Raw genomic sequence first — 12578 nt, 5'->3', positions numbered from 1 at the left:
AGATTATCCACGTCGGCCCAAGATGAACAAACAACAATGAATCAAAATGAAAACATGTGAAACACAAGGTTGACTTCTGCCAAAGAGATTCCTTCAAAAAATCCAAAAGATGAAGTGCAGATCCAAGGGAAGGTCAGCCACATGCCATAGAACATTGGAAATGATGAACTAAATCTCTATAGCTATGAAAGAGATCTGGAAGGTTCGTCAACAGAAAAATAGGTCCAAGCAGTTTCGGTGTTCTAAGCCAGAAAATTGTCTCGAAATCCGGAAGCGATAACTTGCCAAAAAAATATCCAAACATATCGTGGACTTGGGGTAAGGAAGATAATCGTGTCCATAAGAAAAATCAAGCTCCGCAAGATTCGGTGAGCAAATGCATGAAAATGTAGAAAGAAAACTTGAAATTGCAAAACAAAAAACAAACTAAAAAGAAATGTTTTTGGTTGATGCAAGATTGCCAAGAACTAGGGATGCTCCTGCATCAGACATATGGGGTTGATAAGAAAAAGAGATTCCCTCACTTTGTTGGGATCAGAGGGAAACCAAGGTGGTCTACATGTGCCTGATAAATCCAAGAGGAATCCTCAACTGGTATGTTCTTCCATTTCACAAGATACTTTGTGTACTGATTCTTTCGGGTGCTGTGCCCAATCCTATTGTCCAAAATGTCTTCAATTTGATCCAGTTCCTTCTAGGGAACCTACTTCTCCAAGTCTACAATATTGCCTGCACTGAATTTTGATTCATGATACTGATGTAGATCTGCAATGTTGAATATAGGTGAAATACCCAAACTATCTGGTAACTCCACTTCATATGCATTTTCGGAACTGAATTTTCTCAAGATTTTGCAAGGTCCAAACTTTCTCATCTGCAACTTGTTATAGGTTCCAACTGAAAAATCTTTATTTTCTCAAGTACACCATCACTTTGTCACCAACTAAAAATTCCTTATTTCTTCTCTTCTCATTTACTCTCTCCTTATACTTGTTGTTCATATCCTCCAGTTGTTGTTTAACCTGAACATGTAAGGCCTTCATGTGATCTGCAAATTCTTCTTCTTCTGCACTCCACTTTTCTTCATTACTGATATCCCTCAATTTAATATACTTCTAGGGTGTACTCTAGTAACAATCTCAAAAGGTGTCCTTCTTATACTCCTATTCACTGAATTATTGTAGAAAAACTCGACTTGTGCAAGAGTCTAATCCCAACTTCCGGTTTTCTCTCCAACTAAGCATCTCAGAAAATTTCCCAAGCTCTGGTTTACTACCTCTATCTGTCCACCCATCCATTTGTGGGTGAAAAGTAGAACTGAATTTCAAATTTGCCTTCATTTTCTTCCAAAGTGTCCTCCAAAAATAACCAACAAACTTAGTGTCTCTGTCTGAAACTATGCTCTTAGGTAATCCATGCAATCTCACTACCTCCTTGAAAAATAAGTCAGCTACATGCAATGCATCTGATGTCTTCTTACAAGGTATGAAATGAGTCATCTTCGATAATATATCCACCATGACAAATATAGAATCATTCCCTCTTTGTGTCTTAGGCAATCCAAGTATTAAATCCATGCTTATGTCTTCCCAAGGTCTATCCGGAACTGTCAAAGGCTTATACAATCCCACATTCTAACTACTACCTTTTGCAACCTAACAAACTCTACAACTCTATACAAATTTCTTGACATCCTTATGGATTTGAGGCCAAAGTAATGTTCACTCACCAATTCCATTGTTTTGTCAACACCAAAGTGTCTGGCTAATCCTCCACTATGCGTTTCCTTGATCAAATTCTCCCTCATAGAACTCTTAAGTATACACAATTTAATTCCTCTGAATAACATCTCATCTTGAATGAAATAATCCAACCACTTACTTCTATCCACCATAAATGGTTCTCTACACACTTTCTAAGGTTCTGCAAAATTTGGGTCATCAGCATACAAGGTCTTCAACTCCTCATATCCTAACACTGTCACTCTCATCTCTATCAACAAATTTCTCCTTCTACTTAACGCATCAGCAACTATGTTTGACTTCCCACTGCTATGCTTCAACACAAAGGTGTAACTCTGCAAGAATTCTACCTATCTCATGTGTCTCTAATTCAACTTATGTTGACTGTTCAGTTACCACAAAGCTTGATGATCGGTATACAATACAAACTCCTTAGGCAACAAGCAATGTCTCCATTTATTCAAGGCTTGAACTATGGCATAAAATTCATGATTATACATTGAATATCTCCTCTTGGAATCATTCAACTTTTCACTAAAATAAGCTACATCTCTTCTTGACTTAACATGGCTCCACTTGCATCACAGTCCACTTGAAATACTTTGCTAAAATCTAGTAAAGCTAACACAGGTTTCTCAGTTACCTTCTACTTCAACAATTCAAAACTCATTTACTCTGGTTGTTCATTTGAATTCTTTTATATCTCCTCTCATTGTCTCGGTCATAGGGCTACAAACTAAACTGAAATTTCTGATAAACTTCTGATAAAAACTAGCCAAGCCATGAAATAATCTTACCTCTCCAATGCTTTCCGGTGTAGTCCATTCATATCTAACCTTCTCAGGGTCCATCTTCAATCCATCCACAGATATCACAAATCCCTAATAGACTAATTCTTCCTTCATGAAACTACATTTCTTAAGATTTATCAACAACTTCTCTTCTCTCAATCTTTGCAAAACTTGTCTCAAATGCAAAATGTATTCCTCCTTTGTCTTACTAAAAACCAGAATGTCATCCAAAGACACAGTAACAAAATTACCCAATAACTTCTTCAATACCTCATTCATCAATCTCATGAAAGTACTCGGTGCATTAGTCAACTCAAAAGGCATCACCAACCATTCATACAATCCTTCATTTGTCTTGAATTCTATCTTCCACTCATCTCCTTCTTTGATTATAATCTGATGGTATCCACTCTTCAAATCTATCTTTGTGTAGTATTTGGATCCACTCAAACAATCCATTATGTCATCCATTCTAGGCAAAGGAAACTGGTACTTCATTGTGATCTTATTTATTGCTCTAGAATTGGTACACATTCTCCATTCTCCATTCTTATTAGGTGCTAACATGGTTGATACTGCATAAGAACTCAAACTTTCTTTGATAAAATCTTTCTTCAACAATTCCTACACTTGTCTATTCAACTCTTCATTTTTTGTTGTTGTCATCTGGTGTGTTGCTTTGTTAGGCAAACTGGCTTTGGGAATCAAGTTCATGCAATGACTGATACTCCTTATTGGCGGTAATCCATCAGGAACATTATCTGAAATGATGTCTTCATACTCTTTCAACAACTCCTTTATCTCCTCTAGTTGTTCTTCATGCTCCAGGTCCTCAATCTTCTTAGGAACTAAGGCAAAACACACATTCTCATAAATCATTTCATCCAGGAATTTCCTTCCATCAACCAAATTGATTATAATTTTTGTACAAACTTCACTTTTTAGAGGCTCCTCCAAGGACAACAAGGTTTGTTTCATCCCATTTGCAATAATAGTGTATATGATCTTTCTCCCATCATGTATTGCTTGTCTATCAAACTGCCAAGGTCTTCCCAACAAGATGTGACAAATATTGATAAGCATGATATCACACAAAAATTCACCATGATAATTCCCAATTTTCAATTTCACCAAGCATTTCTCACTTACTAACAACTTATGTTCATCTTGAATCCATGCTATCTGGTAAGGCTTAGGATGTTTTAATCTTTCCAACTTCAACTTATTCACCATCTCCTCTGAAACAACATTATCCAAACCAGTACTATCAATAATTACTTTACAACACTTACAAGATACCTTACATCTGGTTTTGAACAAATTTCTCCTCTGCAAGGGTTCTTCATCCTCTTTGGTATGACACAAAGCTCTCCTCATCATCAACAATTCTCCATATTTCAGTTTGTTAGCTGATCCAATAGGGTTTTCTTCTACCAATGTTGTTCTCCCAGTGTTCTCTACCTTCTTACAATCAAAAGCACGATGTCCTTCTCCTCCGCATGTAAAGAAAGTTCCTCTAAACACTCTCTTATCTTGTCTTCTATCATATTCTCCATAACCCTCATTTTGATAACCATTAGGTTCTCTTCTCTAGTAGAAATTTTTGCCCTCCTTTCGGTATGAACTACCTTCCTTGCTTACTTCCTTGTCCTTTTTTTTATCTACATAGGCTCCTCTTCATCCTTGAAATATTCCTCCAGAAAACCTTTTGCCTCTACCTCTTTGTCTCTACTCATGTCTTTTGTTCAACTTCTCCTCTACTTTCAATGCATATTGGTAAGCTTCATCTACACTCTGCAACTTCATCAAACTAAGTTCATCTTGTATAGACATCCACAACCCATTCAAATATCTCACAACTTGTTCAACCTCATCATCAATATGTCAGGATCTGATATTCAACTTGTAGAATGATTCGGTATACTCCTTCGCACTTGATTCTTTCTGCTTCAAGTTCTGTTACTTTCAGAATGGATTTACTTGGTAATCAGGTGGCATAAACTTCAATTTGAACTTGGAAACCATCTGCTCCCAAGATTTTATCTTCTCTTTACCTCTTCTCTATCTATCAACCTGCAAATGTTCCCACCAAAGAGATGCATGACCTTTCAACCTCGTACAAGCATATTTCTCCTTTCTTTCTTTCACGATATTCTCAAAATCAAAACACTTCTCCATCTCCGAGATCCAATCCATTAATTCATATGAATCCAACTTGTCGTTGTACTCTGGTGGGGTAAAATGTGGTTTGTTGTCTACCCTACTCAAAATCAATGTGGTTTGTTGTTCACCCTACTCAAAATCCTTAAGAACCTTTCTTCATCTGGATCGATCATCGATGGATTGCTACTTGTTCTGTTGGTGTTTCTTCTTCTTCATCTTTGCTTACATCTTCAATATGTCAACCTCTTCTCTACGCTATTTCAACAACTTCCAACCAGGCTGCAATTCCCCTCAATATTTCCATCACAGCAGGGTCTATATTCCCACACACTCCACCATTCATATTTCCCCTTCATTCCAGTCCTCTATAGCTACAAGTCGGATCCTAAATCCACCACTCTCCAACAAAATCTTCAGAACAATGCAATCTCCGGAATGAAATCTTGCTCTGATACCACTTGGTGCAATCATGGTTATGAGGGCCCTCAAAGAGAAAAATCTAGATCGTGCAAAAAATTAGAAATAACTCAAACAACACAAAATGATGGAGGCAATGCAAAATTAGATGTATTAAATCATAGAATTTGGTTACAATTTGTCAGCAACATGCGGGCTACAACATTTGGCTTAGGCTTGATGACTGTATATGCGTGTTATGCAACATCCGGCTCAAGCATGAAAGTGAGCCAACTCCAGAACACCTAATCCTTAGATTTATTTTCTATATTCTTACCATTGCCTATTGCATGCTAGATTACACTAATTTATATGCTCTTGGATGATCCGTGTCGGTCCAAGATGAACAAACACCAATGAATCAAAATGAAAACCTATGAAACACAAGGTCAGCCTCTGCCAAAGAGATTCCTCTGGAAAATCCAAAGGATGAAGTGCGGATCCAAGGGAAGGTTGGCCACATGTCAAGGAGCATTGGAAATGATGAATTGAAGCTCCGCAAGCTATGAAAGAGATCCACAAGGCTCGTCAATAGCAAAATAGATCCAAGCGGTTCCGGTGTTCTAAGGTAGAAAACTGTCTCGGAATCCAGAAGTGATAAATTATCAGAAAAATATCCAAACGTCTCGCAAATTTGGGGTAAGGAAGATAATCATGTCCATAAGAAAAATCCAACTCCGCAAGATCCGGTGAGCAAATGCAAGAAAATTCAAAAAGAAATGCTAAAACTGCAAAACAAAAAACAAATTGAAAAGAAATGTTTTTGGTTTATGCAAGTTTGCCAAGAACCAGGGATGCTCCTGCATCAAATGGGGATCCAAGAACTATTTTGCAAAGGAGTGAAATGCCCCACATTAGAGTTAGTGGAATTAAGGGTTTAAGGATGGTGGATAGAGGATGAATGAGATGGAAAGATAGTGTGCAATGGATATGGATGGAGGAGGAATTCAGGATTATATTTTCCAAAGCATGCATATACATTATTTTTCCTCTAGAATGATCAAGACCAAAGGTAGGAATGGAGGATGAATTTGGATAGGATGTGGGATATGAGATGAGGGATATGGATAGGATACTTAAGATCAAAGATAGGAAAGACGGATGGGCTTAGATAGGATGTGGATAGAAGATAAGGGATATAAAAGATGTGGATGGTAGGATGACTTGGATGAAGGTTGCCCCCAAGTGTAGAGCGCAAAATGATTAGGGAATTACACATGATGCTTGTTTACCAAGTTTTAATCATGATAATTACCCAAGGCGCCACAAGAAGTGGTTTTCACCATTGGATGGATTTTTTCTCTTTATTTTTTTTTTCTTCTTTTTTTTAAATTTTTTTCATTTTTTTGGAATAGTTTGGATGGATAACTTTGAGGATAAGTGGATTTGGAAGATAGTGGATGTGTGATAGGATAGAGGAAGGACTCAAGCATCTAGTTCTACTTATGATATCTCATAGATGTGCTATATTGAACCACGATAACTGTAGGTATGCTCATAGATGTTGGTAGAAATAGATGGGGAGATGGAATGGATGGAAGATGAAGCGGGATAGGTGTTTATGGAAAAGTTTGGACTAAAGGAATGAGATTATGGAAAATGGATGTTCGATAATTGATGGGGTTGTGGAAGACTTGTGGATAAATGGATGGGGATGTTCGGCAGATAAACATTGGCACACACCTTGAAGGGTGGTGGAGTTGTGGAGGACAGGATTTTAAATTATATGGAGGATAAATTGTGGATTTTGGGACATGAGGACCTAAAATAGATGAAGGAGATGATGGGCTTAAGATATTGGATTTTGAGACGTAAGGTCCCAAAATGGATTTTGAAGATGGAGGATTGTTAGATGGAGGATTGGAGGACTTATGAGTGGAGGAAGCTTTTGGATTAACAAGTTTGGATGCCAATTTGGATTTTACTTTGAGGTGCATTTCGTCTATGAGTAGCTTAGGAATCCACATAGTTTTTTATTTTTTCTTTTGGGGATTTTGTGGCCCTTTGTATTTTTCTTTCTTTTGGATCATATTCTTCTTTTCTTGAGCATGTCCTTTTTATGGGACATGTTGATCCTTGAATTTTTGTGGATTTATAACTTTATGCATTTTAGATTTGGCATCCAAATTGCTTCCAATAACGATGGTATGGGTGCATGAGGATGGATGACTTGGATATTTTATGTATACGATGAGGGAAAGAGAATGTTGGAAGGAATTGAAGAATGTGTGCCTTTGTTGATCGTTCTTAGGGATCATTTGAGGTGATGGAGTGGTGGATGGAGGGATGTAAGGAACCAAGATAGATGGAAGGGATGAAGGGTGTAGCTTTGAATCATGAGGACCCAAAATGGATGAAGGGGATGATGGACTTGTGATGGTGGATTTTGGGACATAAGGACCCAAAAGAGGTTTGGAAGATGGGAATATTTGGGTTTAGATGGAGAGATTTTAGATTCAGAAGAGATGAAAGGTATACCAACATCTTGAGCATGAGATTTATAGCCAAGGCCATTTGAATTTCTATTTTCTTTAACTTTAAGGGGTTCCAATATGCCTTGTTCATGGAGGTATAACCCTTTGCCTTGATAATTCATTTTTTCACAAATTCTTTTTCCAATAGGATACTTATTATTTTGGAAATAAGATGTGAGTCCATTTTCACGGGGATGAGATATCGAAGGCATTGTAATATCTTGGAGGAAACCATAATGAATGAAGATGGAAGAGCCAAGCTGATAGGTATGGGATTCATGGATAGCTTAGATATGAGTGATGGGATCTTGTGTAGGATTGGAATCTTGTGGGGATTACGATCATGTGGGGGATTAGGAGGAATATTAGGATAGTGAGATGGATTGGTATCATGAAATGGAGATGGTGGAATAATTTGATCTTGACTTGGGATGGGATCATGTGGTGGAGTGAAAGGGATGATTGGATCTTGAGATGGAAGGGGATCATTAGATGGAGTGAAGGGTAGACTTGGATTTTGAGATTGAGTGGTATCATATGATGGAGGGATTATTTGATCTTGAAGTGGAGAGGAATATATGCTATCATTCTTTGGAACAAGTGCTTGACATGGTTGGGGTTGACCTAATCCCACTTTTGCCAACATGTTGGGAATATAAAAGAGCCTAGGGAGTAGATCACTTTAGCTACTTCTTGTGAGAAAGAGAGAGCCAAGGATTATCTCTTAGGGTTTCTATTCCTCTTGTTGCAAATGATGAGAAAAACTAGGGTTTGAATGATCAACTAGACTAGGAGATAAAGAATGAAGCATAAATGATCTCGGAATTGAACAAACTTGCAGATTTAAAACTGAGATATTGAAAGCATGAAAGGGGGAGGATTTTGGATGTGTACCTGAAGCTGCAAATTGAGCCAAACTAACCAGGACCAGGGTGTCACGCCATTGTAATGTTTTTGCAGACAGGAGGCTGCAACTGAGACACTGCAAACTGGAGGTCCTGGGTCTACAACCTATCAAATTTGACTGCACAATGGAGGGACCAAGGTGCCACGCCCATGTCCTTGACAATTTTTTGCACTTCTAAGACTTCTAGGTGGTGTTGATGCCTTTTCCATATTTGAAACTACCTTCGAGTACCTGTTTCTGAACCTGCAACTGAAAAGGGAAGGTTTGGGTGGCTATATAGGGTTTTGCCTTATTCAAACCCCTGTGTTGGTGATTTCCACCTCCATAAATAGCCGATAATGTATTGAAAATATGTGTGCTAGAACCTTGTGTGTATGCAAGATCCTAAAATGAAAGAAAGTAGAGTTACCCTACGCATGAGAGTATACCCTAAATGTAAATGTGAATTCAAATAACAAGGATTCAAACCAAATATGCTAAATGGTCTAAATAATTAATGTAAATATGCAAATTGATATAAAGAAGCTCATACAAAGACATGAAGATAACATGAAATCATACCAATCCCCAAGGGAGAGATTGCCACTAGATCTCATATTATTCTTCAATGTCTTCAAGGCTCCTAATTGATGATGAATGCTTGACAAATTCTTGATGAATGTTGTTGAATTTTGTTTAAGACTCCACATAGGCTTCTCTTTCACTACATAGAAGGCTCCTTAGGCTTGTTTTGTTGAAAATTCCCTTAGATTAGATAGATCTTCCTTTTTCTTCAAATGAAGAAAGAGAGCTCTTATGTTTGAAAACCTAGATCTTAATTTTGACTTAATTCTGCCTTTAGGCCAACCTCGAAATTGAATTTCCTGATAATATTTTGGGGTTAAGCATTATAATATCATATAATTGTGCTCCCGAAATGTCAGGAAAAAAGTTGAGGACCATGTGCATTCCTGCCACAGTCTGACCAATTTTTCACCAAATTTTCAGGGCCATTAGATATGATGATATTAGAGCTAATCCCAGAGTTACAGCTGATTTCGAGGTGCTTTGATATGCGAAATTAGGCCTTAAAGGTCAAAATAGGACACAATTAGGGTTTATGATTTAATGATTTATTGGAGGAATAAAATAAAAAGGGGCACACTTAGGGTAAAGGGGCCAATTTTATAATGTATGAAGTGATGAAATGTGACTTTAGATTTAATTTAATTAATTAATTAAATGCTAAAGGGAAACAACAATGCAAGATGCAAACACACTAAGGTGGGTGTTAAACTAAGTGTGAAATTGTACCACCCTAGCAAGGGTGTACAATTTACGACACTACATTTAGCCCCCACTTTAGCGGTCATATGACACTACGTGCATATGCAAGCTAAAGTAAAGAAAAGTAAACATTCATGAAAAAAGGATATATCCACAAGTTGTCGGATGAAGCCCCCAACAGTATCTACAGTACACAGTTAGGATCCACACCCTACAAAACCACATGTTAGATAAAATCACAAAATCTCCTAAATGCTTACTAAGGAAGGTGATGAAAATTCGAGGGTAGCTATATGCCCCCCTGTTTCGGCTTGCTAATTTTAGTGAGTTGAAACAGGGTATCATGCTTACCACATTGAATTGTGAAAGAAGATTGATGACAAATTCTCACAAGAATATTTGATACAAGATCAAAAATTAATGGAGAATCATTTGGTAAGAAAGAGAACTAAGACTCAATTCCAACACAACAAAGAGTGTGAGGGTTTGAGAGCTCTCTAACACAAGATGAAAGATTTAAATGGAAACAAATGCAAAGACAAGGAAGAAGAGATAGAAAGAATGAATACACACTTTGGTGATCCATGAGAAGAGAAAATGAACCATGGATATCTCGCCCTTAAAACTAGGTGATCCATGGAGAGAAGGACATGGAAAAATAGCTCCCAGAGTCTGTCTGGGTGATCCATGTAAGGGAGGAGAGTGAGAACATTGTTAGTTCCACTCAACCTTGTGCATGTGTGTGCAAGTAGAACAAGGATACCTACCTTCGATACCAAGAAGATATCCATCATGCAACAATGCCATAAATCCAATCAAGAGAGGGAATATTCTTCAAGCAAGGACAAGATAGTTGAAAAGAGATATCTTTCTATATAAGTGTAAAGGGGATCCTTGGAGGAGAAGAGATCTTTTTTCAAAAGACATATACCTTAAAGAGGAGTTGTCTTAGACAAATATAACATCTTCTACAATGAATGAATGCGAGAGTTTTGAAAAGAGAAGAGGATTGAGATGACATCAAAGAGAGATTATTTATAACAACACTCTTCTAAAAGAAGGCAAGAGATCCTCATCAGGCATATGCACATGAGCAAAATAGAAGGGTTTACTCTAAAAGATACTACTCAATGAAGAAAATAAATTGATGAATGATCAAAGACTTCCAACACCAAGGAGAAGGTCCCAATTAAGGATATGTACTTAAGATCCCCATTACGGATGCTTGTTCCAATATGAGAGAAGGAAATCAAATATGAATACACCTCTACAATAAACAATAAATCCTTATAGAAGACACTACTTCACAAAGGGGAAATTTTAATCTTCAAGAAGGAGGGATGTTTGAAATCACTCTTGCCCCCTATATATAGGGAGAAGAGATGAGATATAAATAGGCTATTATGTTTCTTCCAAAAGCATGATTTCACGTGAAATTGTACCATCATGAATGACAATGAGCCCCTAGTAAGTGAGCTACCAATGTCACATAATGATGAGAAACATAATAGCCATTAATGTTATTTAAAGACGTGATAGATTGAATGAGGTATTTGAATTTGACATGTTAAATGCTATACTATAAGTGAGATTAAAAACATGTATAAGATGATGAAGTTTAAAGGGTCTTTAGAAAGAGAGAAGTTTATAGGAGAAGAATAGGCCACTAAGTCATACTTTTCTTGCATACAAGAGATCTTAGGAGAGGGATAAGTATAATTCATTAGAGCCTTATTCCTAGAAGAAGGGATTTTAGAATGAGTATAAAATAAATCCTCATAAGTGGGATTAGAAATCTCTTGAGGAGATTCATAAAGAGATTTGTTCATCACCAATATTTTCTTATGAGGGGGATGAGTCTTGAAAGAATTAAAAGATGATTTAATTGAGGTGAGGTTATCATCACTACTAAATATAGCATTCATATTCAGAGATGGTCTTTTAGATTCTTTGGTGGGCTTAGAAGGATTATATCCAAGTCCAAATGAAGCTTGATGTATATAGTGTTCTAAAGGAACATTAATTCCTTGTTCATTTGTGCCACAACCATTGCCATTATATCCACTCTTAGCTAAAATGTGAAAACCAAGACCATAGAGGGATGCCAAATCAGAAGGAGATGGTGATGCCCCATAGGTCTTAGTGCTATATGAATTAGAGGAAGGATTTGAAGAATCATTTGAATTAGAAGTAGCCACAAAGTGGTTACTTAGTTGTTTAGACAAAGGGGGTTGATCTTTGGGTTCCTCTTTAGATTTCTCCTTCTCAGTCTTAGATTCTTTCCAAGATACTCTATACTCTCCTATAAAAGTAGGGGTAAAGTCTAGAGATCCCCAATCATCATTTGCGAGCACTTCTTTAGGAGAAAAGATATCCTTGGGAGGAGATTCCAATTGAGTAGGAGAATCAGGAGTACTAGAAGAAACAAAATTATTAAAGGAAATAGATGTATTTAAAGAAGTAGAAGGATTGGAAGAAGAATGGGAAGTAGTTGAACAAGAATACCTAGATTTTAATGGTTCTTGAGGTTTGACAGCAAAAAAGGTGTATGTCATATTGTTATAAATGAATTTGACTTGTGTATGCAAAGTTGAGGGGACAACTTGCATGCTATGAATCTAATGTCTTCTAATAGAAGGTTATATCTCAAATTACCAGGCATAACATGAATAGGTGTAGGTAACACAACGGGACCTACCCTAACAAGAAAGGTTATGACATCTAGACATTATTTAGCCACATTATCAAAACCTCGAATAGTAAGAGAAGAAGATTCGAT

Source organism: Cryptomeria japonica, chromosome 11, assembly GCF_030272615.1.
Source record: "Cryptomeria japonica chromosome 11, Sugi_1.0, whole genome shotgun sequence".
Taxonomy (NCBI): Eukaryota; Viridiplantae; Streptophyta; class Pinopsida; order Cupressales; family Cupressaceae; genus Cryptomeria; species Cryptomeria japonica.
This window is presented reverse-complemented; position numbering follows the sequence as displayed.